Source organism: Carettochelys insculpta, chromosome 11 (assembly GCF_033958435.1).
Source record: "Carettochelys insculpta isolate YL-2023 chromosome 11, ASM3395843v1, whole genome shotgun sequence".
NCBI classification, from domain to species: domain Eukaryota; kingdom Metazoa; phylum Chordata; order Testudines; family Carettochelyidae; genus Carettochelys; species Carettochelys insculpta.
Genome location: NC_134147.1, coordinates 35,251,671 through 35,264,977, shown reverse-complemented (window position 1 = coordinate 35,264,977; position 13,307 = coordinate 35,251,671). Strand labels below are relative to the sequence as shown.

Genomic DNA, 13,307 nt, shown 5'->3' with positions numbered 1-13,307 from the left:
TTTGGAGCATCAGCTTTCTTGGGCAAAGACCCACTTTGTCAGATGCATGATGAAGTGGGTCTTTGCCCACGAAAGCTTATGCTCCAAAATATCTGTTAGTCTATAAGGTACCATAAGACTTCTTGTTGTTCTCGAAGCTACAGACTAACACGGCTGCCTCTCTGATACTTGGATATCTCCAGTTTCTTTGTGCTGCTTGCTTGCAATATGAAACTGTGTAAAAATACCACTTCCAGTCTGTTCATTTTGAAGGTGTCTCAAAGCTAATTAAATGTGACATTGATGACTGAGGTGTTGATGAGATCCTCCAACCTCAGCTGCTTTGTTCCTACTGTTTGCAACCTTACTTTCTTTGTTCATTCTATGCCTATTCTTAGTTTACTTCTGATACCAGGATATGTTTCTGTATCCAAATTGCAATGGCTCTAGCGTTTGATTCTGAATGAGATCTGCATCAGAGGCACCCATTATAAAATGTTTTAGTGACTTGCAAAGTATGGCTGAGGTTAGCTTAAATTGTGTATTTTACAGACAGTGCCAAGTAGTGGCAGAAAAGTATAATACAGCTGAGAAATCTTTTACAGGCCACCACATAATTTGCAAGATTCAGCACATGGCACCATATATAGGAGTACGCTTACTGTCTCTGTTACACTCCTCCTATAGGGTGCTTTTTCAAAATGAAGCACTTCATTGGATTTTTTTTTTTTTGCCTGAATCAACACATAGCATACACAAGCCTCACTGCTATTTTTTTTCAGGCACAACACACTCTGGTGCCAGTAGCCAGCCCTTGCTCATAACTGGGCCGTAAATGCTTTAGTAAACTTTCAAACAAAATCACTCACTACTGGAAAATATAATCTGGTCTTCCACCCTGTTCTATGTAAAACAGATACTTCACAGAAAAAGAAAACAGGGTATGTTTACACTAGCAGATGTGATTACTTTTATCTGTTTTTGTGTTCTTAGCAGCTGCATAATTTACCTTACAGCAGAACGTGCCATGGGTCTTAAATGATAAATAAACACAAGTGTTATATTTGTGCTAGCTGTATAAAGAAAACGTCAATGCATGGGACCATCTAAGGGTAGCCACACAGAACATAAACACACTGCAATCATCCACGCTATACAACCAGACACCAAAAACCCCGGTTTAGAAGCTGACTTTGAATACTTCACAGGTTCCTCATGCATGCTGTGTATCCAATCTACTATATAGTTTGGAAACTTCACGTGTCTGTCCATCTGTGAGTCTGTTTATTCAAGGGCTCCCCCTAAACGTAAGAGCTAGGACCACCAAATTTGGTATGCAGCTTCCTGTCCTCTTATCCTAACTTAAAGCAAGGTCAGAGTTTGGTTGTGCCAGGTCAATGGGATGCGCTGGAATTCAATTGTTTCTGATAAAATGAAAAGGGAGGGGGCTGGTAAGAGGGACAGGTACACTGCAGAATGCCCACAGGGGGGCAGTGAGGGGCAAGGACCGTTATCATGCCTTTGGGCCAGCATGGGTTGGGGTGGAAGAAGGGCCAGCTATCCACTATGTTTTTTCAGATACATTGTTTGTGTTTCTATTTGTCTGTCTGTCTGTCTGTCCTGCAGCCTGCAGACATGCATCCCTTCCCTTGGCTACACCCACTGCAATTGCTGTGGCCGTGGATAGGCGCATTTCACATGGCACCACGCTGCTGCCATGAGACAGGTTTGGGACTGTCCTCTCTCCCTACAGCAGCCTGATTACCAAACCCATTATCACCAGCCCCATCCCAGAGCAATGATTTAAATGAAAAAAACCAAAACTTCTATGAGTTAAGGACCCAAGTAATGCAGGGTAAATCTTCTAGTTTAAAATAACTGAAGACTTCTACTGATGCATATTCTCAGATGGATGTACAGATGAGCACTTTGTTGCTCAGGAAAATCAAATATATGCAACCTTTTTCCATAAACCAAGATTCCTAACATACCCACATCTGTTTTCTACTTCTGTACATATACAGAGGTCTACTAACTAAACTACAGACAAATCTTAGAGCAAAAGACATTAATAGCTTGAATGTGAAAATAAAATGTAAAATATTCCCCTCAAAGAGGTAATGCATGAATTAAGCCTGCGAGAATTACGTCTCTCTTTCTGTTGGATCTACCTGTTTTTGCTTTATGTGCTTAGAAAAAAGTCATTGTTGCATAAATGGTGTATAACAATTGTATGCATGTAACACTTGGAGAAATAAAGGCTAAAGCTATTCCATATCAAAAAGATAATAAATCTCCCCCAAAAAGCCAAGGACAGAAACTGTTCACAATATACAGGATTTTTCAAGGAAGAGTCAACTACTATATAATTTCTATACCAATAGCAAGTGACGGATAGTGGATCTCTAACATGTAGGAAGATGAGCATTCAGAATGCTTTGGAAAGGCAAGCAACATTTGGATGCCATTTATAGGAATATTCTGAAAATTCAATTTCTTTGCTACTGAAAAACTTCATTGTAATTTTAATGGGATCAAAATGACCTTTCTGGATTTTGAGAAAGTATTCATTGCCTCAGTGGCAGAGCTAAGGCCTTTGGAAAGATTACCAAAAGGCCATAATGGCTATGTGTTTAACTTATCTTCATCGTATTTAAAAAACAGATCTTTCCTTATTATAAATTGTTAATCTGATTTTTTTAAATCAGTTCCTGAAAGTGCCATATTAATATTTCCATTATTGTCGCAGGCAAAAGCAACAACGTTACCTCCTCCTATGCACCTGGGCACTTTATTCTGCCTCTGTTCAACATATTGGAACAAATTTTACCGTCAGGTTGACCTACACAAGTCCATTTATTTCCATGGGGCTGATCAAATGGAACCAGAACAGAATTTACCTAACTTCAGGATGGTCAGATTGTACATGTAAAAATCTTAGGGTGTGTCCACACTTGCATTCTTCTTTCAAAAGAGGCATGCAAATGAGCAGAATCAAAAATTCAAATGAGGTATACAGTTGCGTATTTGGTGCCTCATTTGCATATTCTAATTTGAAATAGCTTTATTATTTAATGGGAAGAAGGATTCTTTCAAAGACGGGGTTTACTTTCGAAAGAGCAGTGTCTACATTGGCTTTCTTCTTTCGAAAGAGGCTCTTTCAAAACTAGAATATGCAGATGAGGCACCGAATATGCAAATGTATACCTCATTTGCATTTTCAATTTACCTCCTTTGCATACCTCTTTCGAAAGAGGAATGCCAGCATATACGCACCCATACTGTAGTAAAAGTTGGTTGGGTTCATTTTAATTTATAGCATGTAAAATGGGGGAAAAAGCAACATAGCTCTCTGTAGATAGCCATCTGCACTCAAGCCAGCATGATAAGCAAGCATCAAATATGGGAAAAGGCCAATTTATGAAATGCTGCCAAACCTGCTATTGACCTTGAGGATCCAGGTCCATGGGATCCAGGTCTACAAGGGAAATGCTAGCATAGTGGTGGGAAACCCTCGGCCTGCTGTCCAGATCCAGTACATGGCTTGCCTGGATCTGGTCCTCAAGGCTCTAGGGTTCCCTCCATAGCATCTGCCCTGCTTCAGGGTGGAGGATGTGGAGTCCTGTGCCTTGCGAGGCTAGAGGCAGGCAAGCCAGGGCTTGGGGAATGGCAGTGGTGAGAAGTGCTGCCCAAAGAGGCTTTTCAGCAGGAAGGTGGTGCTTGTGAGCAGCCAGAGACACAGAGCCACATGTGCCTTGGGGAGCTGCACCAGGTAAGCACCCCACGTTGCGCAGACCACATCGCCACCCCCTAGCACCCAGATTCCTATCCCCATCCTGCTGCTCCTGCACTCTGCCACTCAGACCCCCACCCAGTCTGCTCCTGCACTTCCCTTCCATCCAGGCCCTCACACAACCCACTCCTGCATCCCAATCCATCCTGCCAGACCTCCCAAGCTTCCTTCCTGGTAGGCCCCTCCCACCTGGACCCCTCGTTTTGGCCCCACCTAGGCCTAGGAAAACCTAGGAAAGCCTAAGAAAAGCCCAGGAAAGTCACAAAATCTACAACCCTGCCCCTTCCCCACAAGCTCTGGTTTGAAAGAGGAATGAGGGGAGTGGGGATTTTGTTATTTTTCAGTCGGGGACCATGGCAGTGAGGGTTTTTATTTCCTTGCTTCTCACTTGTGTGAGCCCAAACAGATTTTTCCATGAGTCAGTGAGTGGCCCCCAACCCAAAAAAAGATTCCTCACCTCAGTGCTAGTGTGTCATTGACTACTCAAGCTCTAGTGCTGTGTGGCATAGAATGCTTTGCACCGATTGACAGCTCTCTGAAGAGAACACCTTGAACCTCTTCTTTTGAAATTCCTTCTTTTTAGGCACATTCCAGTCTTGGTCTGGCTCTGTCAGTCTGCTGTGTTTAAATCGCACACACATAAGTCATACCTGAACAAGACATGACTCTGAAGCACCATCCTGGGTATTCTGAACACAGCATTTAGCTCAGGCCCTAACCGAGTATTGTTCACCTCCTGTTACTCTGTTAGGGAAATTACAGCCAGCAAGGAGAAATCTACTGGCAGGTCAGTGGATAAAGCCAGGGGTCAATGGTAGAAAAGGAAAGATAAGGAACAATATAAATCAATGAGTTCAGGCTGGAAGAATCAGAGAAGAGGAGAGAAAGGAACTGGGGAACACGTGGAAGCTGATGATACAGAAGTGCTTACTTAAACAATTTCTGGTCCTTCTCAGATTCAATTTGCTTGTAGGGCTGAAGTTTGAGCCAGCTCCTATTTTAATCCTTGCTAATTCACCAAGTGCCTTTTTAAGCAGTCATTAGGAACACATGGACATAGCTTTAGTGAGTGATGTGTCTTCATTTTCCTGTAAGAGAATTTCCCCTAACTTGGAAATGTTGTTTGTGCCTCAATTTGGAATGCTCATCACTTATGGTTTCCAGATACAATGAGTCTGTATTTCAAAATGAGTTGCTATTTTAAAAGCATCAGAGGGGTAGCTGTGTTAGTCCGGATCTGTAGCAGCAACAAAGGGTCCTGTGGCACCTTATAGACTAACAGAAAAGTTTAGAGCATGAGCTTTCATGAGTTAACTCACTTCTTCAGATGCTGGACTAGCATCTGAAGAAGTGAGTTAACTCACGAAAGCTCATGCTCTAAACTTTTCTGTTAGTCTATAAGGTGCCACACAACCCTACGTTGCTGTATTTTAAAAGCAGCACTGTCCAACAGTTACTGTACAGTCATGTTTTGAGTGGTATGCATCCGCCCCTATATTTATAATAAGGAACAAATATATTGCTGAATGGCAAAGGATGAATTTTCTGTGGCACCACTTTACAGATTGAAGCTTTCTAGCCTGGCACTTTCTGGTCCAGCAACATTGATGGTTTGGCATGATTTTATCTAGCTGGATATCCACTTATGGGTGTGGCCAAATTACCTGCGGTCCCATAGCTCGTTTACAGCCACCAGTCCTGGCTCTCAGTGTTCTGAGCTGTTATTTGGTTCTAATTTACCCCTAAATGTCTTCTAAGAGCCAGGTGAACAGTGGAAGTGCTGCTAGACAATATTGACCTCCCATGGTTCAGCAAATTCTCTGGTTCAGCACCAGCCATGTCCCAAGGGCACTCAACTAGCAAGCTTCAACCTTTACTTGAGAACACATGACATCTCAGCCTTAGCACTAATCTCCTTCATATACCATTTATTAAATAAAGTTTCAGAGAGGTAGCCATGTTAGTTTGTAGCTTCACAAAAACCAAGTAGTTCTGTAGGACCTTAATCAATAAACATGTTAGTCTTTAAGGTGCTACAGGACTGTTTGGTTTTTTGTAAATGAAGTTTGTAAATCATTTCATATTCCATCTAGATGAAAGGCAGGAATCAAATAGTGCTAGCTCATGGTTGTGCTGTGGGCTAATAATTCCCCCTGGTAAATGTAGCTGGCAGCTCAATCTAGGCTTTCATTTTCAAAGAGTTTGTAAGTGTCTGGACTTAAGGGCTGCAAAGATAGCTTTCAGCAGGTGCATCAATTCTGTGACCTCTCCCTGAAAGAGAAACTCCAACAGCTTGAGGAGCAATGTGAACTGGTTCCATGCATTTCCAGGGATGTTAGCCCCTAAGCCTAAGAACAACTTAAATATCAGCATTGCTGCATTGGTAACCATTTCACAACCCATATTATGAAAATCTGCTCACTCTAACCTACGAATGGCATCTGATTTTCATTTCATAGTGAGCAGCACTTGGGCTGTGAGAACTTGGTAAAGTCTGTTTTCCCCTTCTGATGCCTGCTACAAGGCTGCTGTACAGAAGTAGCATCATTCCACAAAGCTGGGGACAGACAGACACCCGCCTTCTTTGTCTCAAACTTGACTGACCCACCCTTTGCCTGTGCCCTCCCCCCTCACTCTATCCTGGCCAAGCCTCACCACAGCTTTCCACGGGACAAAGAGGAGAGCCCGGGGAGAGGCGAAAAGCGGCAGAGGCGCATTCCCAGGAGGAAAAGCCAGCAGCACCGCTATGAGCAAGACACACTGAGCCCACTGCTGACCTGACTGTGTTGGGGCGCGGGTAGCACAGGAACGGGGTGCAGGGAGGGCCACCCGCGGAAGCAGGGGATATGGGGCCCCCCTTTAGCAAATATACGGGGGGCAGAGCAGAGAGAGGCGCTGCATCTCCTGAGTGCTCCCCGCTACAGCCCGCCACACACCCTCTTCAGGCACTCCGCGGCGGGGGAGCCCGGAACCGCGCACCGCCTGCCCAGCGGCGGCCGCCGCCGCCGCCTCCCGAGCGAGCGCACCGCGCGGCAGCCATGCCCGAGGCGGCCTCTGCGCAGCCGGTAGCCCGCCCAGCGCCCGGCTCGCACTGGGCCGCCGGGCTGAGCCGGGGGAGGGGACGCCGCTGCAGCCCTTCCCCCCCCGCTCCCACAGCAGCAGGCGGCCTCAGGGCCCAGCCGCGCACGCTCCCGCCTTTGTCAGCGGTCCTACAGATGGTGCCCGGCTGGCGGGGGGCGTGTGACAGAGGCGGGGGCAGCCAATCAGGAGCCGGCCCGTCAGCTGACCTGCTTTGCTTACACCAGGTGCACGCTGGCTGCGGGCTGCACAAAGCCGGGCGGCGGCGGCGGAGGAGCAGCGGCAGATGGAGTGTTGCTGAGCCCGCAGTCGTTCTTGCTCGGGGTTCGGCCGAGGCTTCGCGTGTCTTTTCCTGCCCGTTGTATCGCGCGTCCCCCGCCTGCGGGGGCTGGAGCCTGATCCCCTCTCGTGCCCCCCGCTCCCGCTGCGGGGCGCCTCCCACCCGCGTCATGGGGAGCCGGCCCGCTCCCGTCCTTTAGGCTGCTGCAGGAGTGGGGTCGGGGCTGCGCGTGCGGCGTCCCTCGCCCCCCGGTAAGTGTCTCCCTCGCATGGGGGGGCGGGGAGGCCAGGCGGCTTCGGCTGTGACGAAATGTGGGTTCCTTTCCCTCCCCTCCCCCCCACGGGAGACCACGGCAGAGACAAAGGGCGAGCGCGGGGCAATCGCCCTGGGACCCAGCAGCCTCCTCCCCGCCAGCGCAGGGTTAATAACGGGACTTCACTAAAGCGCCCACACCCCAGCTCTCCCACCCGCCCACGCTGCGGCCTCCCCACGTGTTCCGAGGCGCTCCATCCCGCTAGGACCAGCAGCCGCTGCCAACTCTGGGGCGGGCGCGGGAGGAAAGTTTGCCAGGCAGTGTCCTTGGAGCGGGCAGGGGGCTAGGGAGGCAGCGGGAGCAACTGGCCGCCTGGCCTCCAAGCCGAGCCCGGCGAGCGGGCTTTCTCAGGTCGGGATTCAGTCTAGAGGCGCCTGACCATTAGAGACGCTGGAGCCCTCCAGGGACAAGCCGGCTCCTGGCAGGTCTGCACTGTACGTGGCTGCGGTGGTGTTTGACACCCAGAAAGTTACAGAGGGCGGTAAGATTACCGCATGAGCAGCGATCTCCTACTGCATCAGGATAATCCATGATTGCTTGGCGGGGCGGGGGGAGATTTCAAACCCACAAGGGTAAAAAAAGAGAAGGGACAAAGCGTTTTTAAGGAGAGCTGCCTGCCCTACAGATAGATAGGCTTTGGGTAGCCTCTTAATCGTTTTAAGGCACTTGATTTTTGCTTTGATTTGTTTTATTTCACCACTTTTTCTAGTTTACTCCTCCTCTATCTCCTGGACTTGTCTAGGGCTTTTATCTCCTTGGTAAACTAGTGAAATAAAACTGACTGCGGGTCGTGTATGGAAAAAGCAGAAGGATAAAGTTCCATCACTTTTAGGTATGGAGTGAAACTGGTGCTGATTGTATAGGCAGGAGCATGTGTGTTGCCAGATCTCTGATTTGCATGCAAATGTGAGTGTATCCTGACAGATGTCTTGCCTCCTCCATTCACATGAAGGAATTTGGAAAGACAAGGAGTCTTCAGTTTAACAACAGACCTTCAGAAAATGGAATAAAGGCGCAGTGTATGTTTTTCTGTTTGGGGATTGTATGAATTGCTATCTTATCCAAGAGACCCACATTCTTTGAATGTTGTTTGCAGTGAAATATTGGAGTCGTGACTATTCCATGCCTATATTAAGTTGTTTTTTTGTAATATTTCAAAGCCTGTGTGGATAAGATGGATGGCAGAGGTAGGGAAGAGTATAATTTGTAACTTCAGCACTAGCTGTTTACGGCTATGTATAGATTTTTTTTCTGTACCATTATATTTTTTAAAATCAAGTGACAATTTTCTGATATTACACATCAGAAAATAGCAGAACAAGCATTAAGTCTCATTGGACTCAGATAATTTAGGGCCAGATGCTGAACTGGTGGAAACTTGTGCAGCTGAGGATGTGCCCTTAACTTTTTTTCGATGCAAGGCTAAGATTTAAAATATAAAAGTTTCACATATTTGCTCCCATTCCACATCATTGTGACTTGATGTAACCATACAGGCTGCTGAAAATCAAAAACCTGACTTAAAACAGCCACAAGCAAGGACTTCTCTTGTATTCTCCAGTATTAGCTTGATAGACAGCACCCTGTGCACTGTTCACCTCCCAGCATTGTGAAGCCCAGTAAGACAAAGGACTTGCAGTATGAGCTGCACGTGAGTCTGGGTGAATACACCTACTAGCATGCCAAGAACCAGTTGCCTCTCCTTTTGTTGGAGCCTCATAGGCCGTTCTCCTGAATAAAAGGGCCCATTCACTGAAAGGGGTTAACCCCGGCATTCGTAAACTTCGTGGAAGGAGGCATACAGAAAGAGAGAGAGCCTGCATTGTATTAGAGTGTTGGATGTTGTGAGGAGGAACACAACAGATGTTAGTCTGCTATTTTACATGTTTCCTGGAGTAAGTTAGTGCTGATTCAGTGCATTTTTGCCCACTAGCTAATAGGGGAAAATGTAACAATCACACTTAAAACATTATAGTTGAAAGATGACAGATCACCCAAGAAAGCACTTCATCATTTTTTGCCTTGAAGTTTTACAGTATTTAGCAAGTTATAAATCATAGTATTAAAGCTCTTCTGTGAATATTTGTTTTTCTTCCCTAGGGAGTTAAGCTCATTTTAGAGGATCTTTTGACATTTCTAAATGAGACTATAAACCTTTTATTGGAAAGTAAATAACTTAGGTGCACATAAAACAATCCAGGAGGCATTTAAAATATCAAGCTTTGGTCATCAGATGTGATCTCATTGTTACCTAAAGTTTTTATTTAAATAAAACACTTTTTTTCCTCAAGTCCTATAAATTGAAATGAAAAGAACTGAAGACAGATATATTTGGACAGAGGAAAAGCATGTGACCTCATGGGTGGGGCCAAAGCATTCCAGATGAGGTGATTGGCTCATGTAGTCTGGTATACTGCCATTGGTACTGGCAAATATCCAGAAGAAGCTGGTACTTCCTTTGTGCCATAATGGTAAACGCATATGTAGTACCCATACACTGAAAGGGAGAGTCTCTTTTGTGTGGGTATACAATTTACATCAAGAAGCTCAATTTTTTTTTCCCCAAGATCTGAAATTATAGTGGGATTGCCTTTTAAACAAAATACATGCTTTCATAGAGGAAAATTGATCTGAATAGACCTTTATATGATCCCAATGAGATTTATATATCATAACTTCACAGTGGTCAACTGCAGGGGTAAGACTGGTACAAGCACTCTCTTTAGTCAGTGAGATCAGTTATATCTATTTACTGTTCTAATCATCATATTGCAAATTTCATAGCATGTACAGTTATTGTCTAACTTTAAAAAAAAAAATCATCAGTTGTGGAAGACCTTTTTTCAATAAGGTAGCAAGTTCACCTGGAAAGCAAATTTCTATTTGCATTCAATGAGATTATATATGCATGCTTGCGTCTTTGGTAGCAAGATGGGGGGTTTTTTTGTGTGTTTTTTGTTGTGTTTTTTTTTTTTTTAAGTACTCAGTTCGGGCATGTTCTACTGTACCCATGAACTAGAATAAGTAACTCCTGACTTGAGTGGTGTTTAATATTTAATTATTACATGTACAAGGAATTGCCAGCAGAATTCTTTCAACAACACATGTTCTGCTTTCCTGAACTCAAAGCAGTATTCACTAAAATAAGGCACTAACCTGGTGGTTTTACTCTGATGCAATATATCAGGGCACTTTGGAGACCAAGGAAAACTTGCTTGTTTGTTTCTTGTTTTATGTTTCCCCAATGCATCATCATCATAGCAGCAGACTGCAATTGTCAAGGCAGCTCTTGATACACCTTCTGAAATCGTAACTCAGCTATAATATTTAAAACTACAGTTTACACAATTCATAAACATGTTTATATTGCTGAGTTAATTTTTGTGACTGTGAAGGCTGATGCCCCCTCAACTTATTTTAACCTTTTAAAATACCCCTACTGCAAATGTCAACCTTTGTAACAAAGGTTACAGTAAAACTGTTTAAGGTATCCAAGAGTGCTTCGAGGCCTTTAGTTTATTTGATTAACATAAACAAGCCCCCATCCCCTCATTTTTGTTTATCAGTAGTATTATGGATGCCAAGCACACTATTTCAGCATGCTGTGGGGGGCTTGTATCATGGAATACTCCGGGAAACCTCCTCATTATACACCTGATGCAAGCTTGTTAAAGCCAGTGGGGGGGGAAAAGGCTTCCTTTGACCTCAGATGGATTTGGGTATGGTGCAAAATAGGTAGGACTAAAGATTGAGCTAAGGCATTAGGAAGAGATGAAAGCAAAGAAATCAAGTTACATTTACAACAAATCATTGGATTTCACAGCATTATTGAAACATACTGTATTCAGCAAATTAAAAAGATAGTGGAAACATTTACTTATCAAATGTCCTTCAAGAATTAAAAACTATTCTTATTGTGATGTATATCTTATAGCTAAAGACCTGTCTGTTCTTTCAAGCCCTGATTAATATAAGTGAGTTACAATTTTCTGACCCAAGCCATCCCAGTTCACATATATTATTCTATTGGCAGACATGTGCTCTCCACAGCTGTCCCCTCATTTGTGTATGAAATAGAAACACTGATGGCATTTGTAGGTTACCATAGTTACATGAACAATACATGTGTGATACTTCATTCTTCCAAGTTAAAGGTTGTGGTTTTTGTTTTGTTTTGTTTTCTGGCAGACATTTTGTAGCCATAGAATTGAAGAAAATCTATGTAAAGTTTCTGCAAGCATATTAATTCATTTTCCCTTTTTTTACCTGTTTCTGTAATATTAATTCACAAGTCCTGTATTTCAAATGCTAATCATGCATCTTCATCTCATTAAAAGACACATTCTGCAGGGTACTGAGCTCAAAGCTCTGGGTATAACACAGAATATGCTAAGCAATTATCAGAAAGAAGCCATTATATATCATGGCATCTGTAAAGTATAGTAAGCTTGTTTCTGTACCATAATACATACTGTGGGCCTTGTCTATCACATTTTGTTTTTTAGATGATTTGTTCATATTTCTCTATGTAAGTGCAGTCTTTTTGCAAAATATTAGTGTTTCTTTTGATTTTCAAAGAAAAATAACAGGAAAAACTTAACTGAAGAAAGTTCCAGAATTAGATGCTTTGACTTGATACAAGGTAAATTTACTTAATAAATATGCCCTTAGGAAAAGTTAAACACAAGAGTTACAGCTACAAGAGGGTCCTATGAATGGCTTACGTACGGTGTACACTAAAAGTGTTAGATTGCACTAGTTACATTGCTCAAGGCTGTGAAAAATCCACGCCTCTGAATGAAATAATTAAGTTGAGCTACCCCTACTATGTACCCAGTGCTAGGTCAGCCAACCTGTTCATTCTTACTGGATTACTTGTGCCAACTGGAGAACCTACTATAGCATTTGAAATGGACAAGCCCATAGTCTCAATACATGGTGCAGCTGCAAGAAAATAGGGGAGAAATTAGTGACAGTTTAAAAAAAAACAAAAAAAAAACCAAAAATCGTACTTTATACTAATCAGTGTCATTGCAAAACTAAGAAGCATTTGCTTCCCAGAGAATTGGCTTTCATCTACTCTAAATGTTAAGATAATCAGACTAATTTTATTGCAAAATAGACCAATAAACGTGTGATTTTGAAAGACATTAACTTCTGCATTCTTTGTTGTAGCTGAGTGAGCTGTTGTAATCCTGTAAAAATATTGAAAGCAATCAGTCAGTAACAGAGCATGCTTCTTCAGCTCTCTCCCTAAACTATTTTAAACTACAGTTTTCTTATTTGTTGTTTTTTAAAAATCACTCTACTACAGTGGCCATCTATGACATTTGGTGGCTTCTCTCAATTTTTAAGAGTGAGTGAATGAACATGTTGGGTGAGAGGTTTTGTTTTGTTTTTTTTTAATGGAACCGCATACTCTTGACCAACGTTGCTCCTGTTGGAGTCAATAGGCGTTAATTGATGTTGGTGGGAGATCAGTTATGCCAAATGTTGTTGATTCCTACCATAAAATGCTCAATATACTTTGAGTAACGTAATCTTGTAATTGGCAAGTTGTCAGTGGGAAATTTTGTCCATATTTTGCAGTTCAGTTTCCTTTTGATGATGCACACCAGACCTTCTGTCCAGATGTTGCTATTGCAGTAAGTAGCAAGTAAACAGGGACCAAACTTCATCTAGAGCGCACAGTCTCAAGATTAGGTAAAAATATACTTGAGCAAGAAGATACAAGAATTTAAGGGCAAAATAATTTTAAATGATGGTCTTTAATATTTAGGAGGACATTGGTTCCACATTGCTCCAGACTGTATAGAAGTTATGGAAGTGTTTTCAGTAAACTTCCCTTTGTCTTGGACAGTAAG

General features: G+C 43.3%; 1 protein-coding gene across 1 annotated transcript in view; it reads left to right on the top strand.

The window, feature by feature from the left end:
- The first annotated feature begins 7,160 nt into the window (after positions 1-7,160).
- The window catches only part of LRRN1 (leucine rich repeat neuronal 1), a 29,959-nt gene continuing 23,812 nt past the window's right edge, over positions 7,161-13,307 (top strand). The window contains exon 1 of the mRNA XM_075005315.1: positions 7,161-7,381. The gene's annotated coding sequence lies outside the window, so the exon portion shown is untranslated. The remainder of the gene's footprint in view (positions 7,382-13,307) is intronic.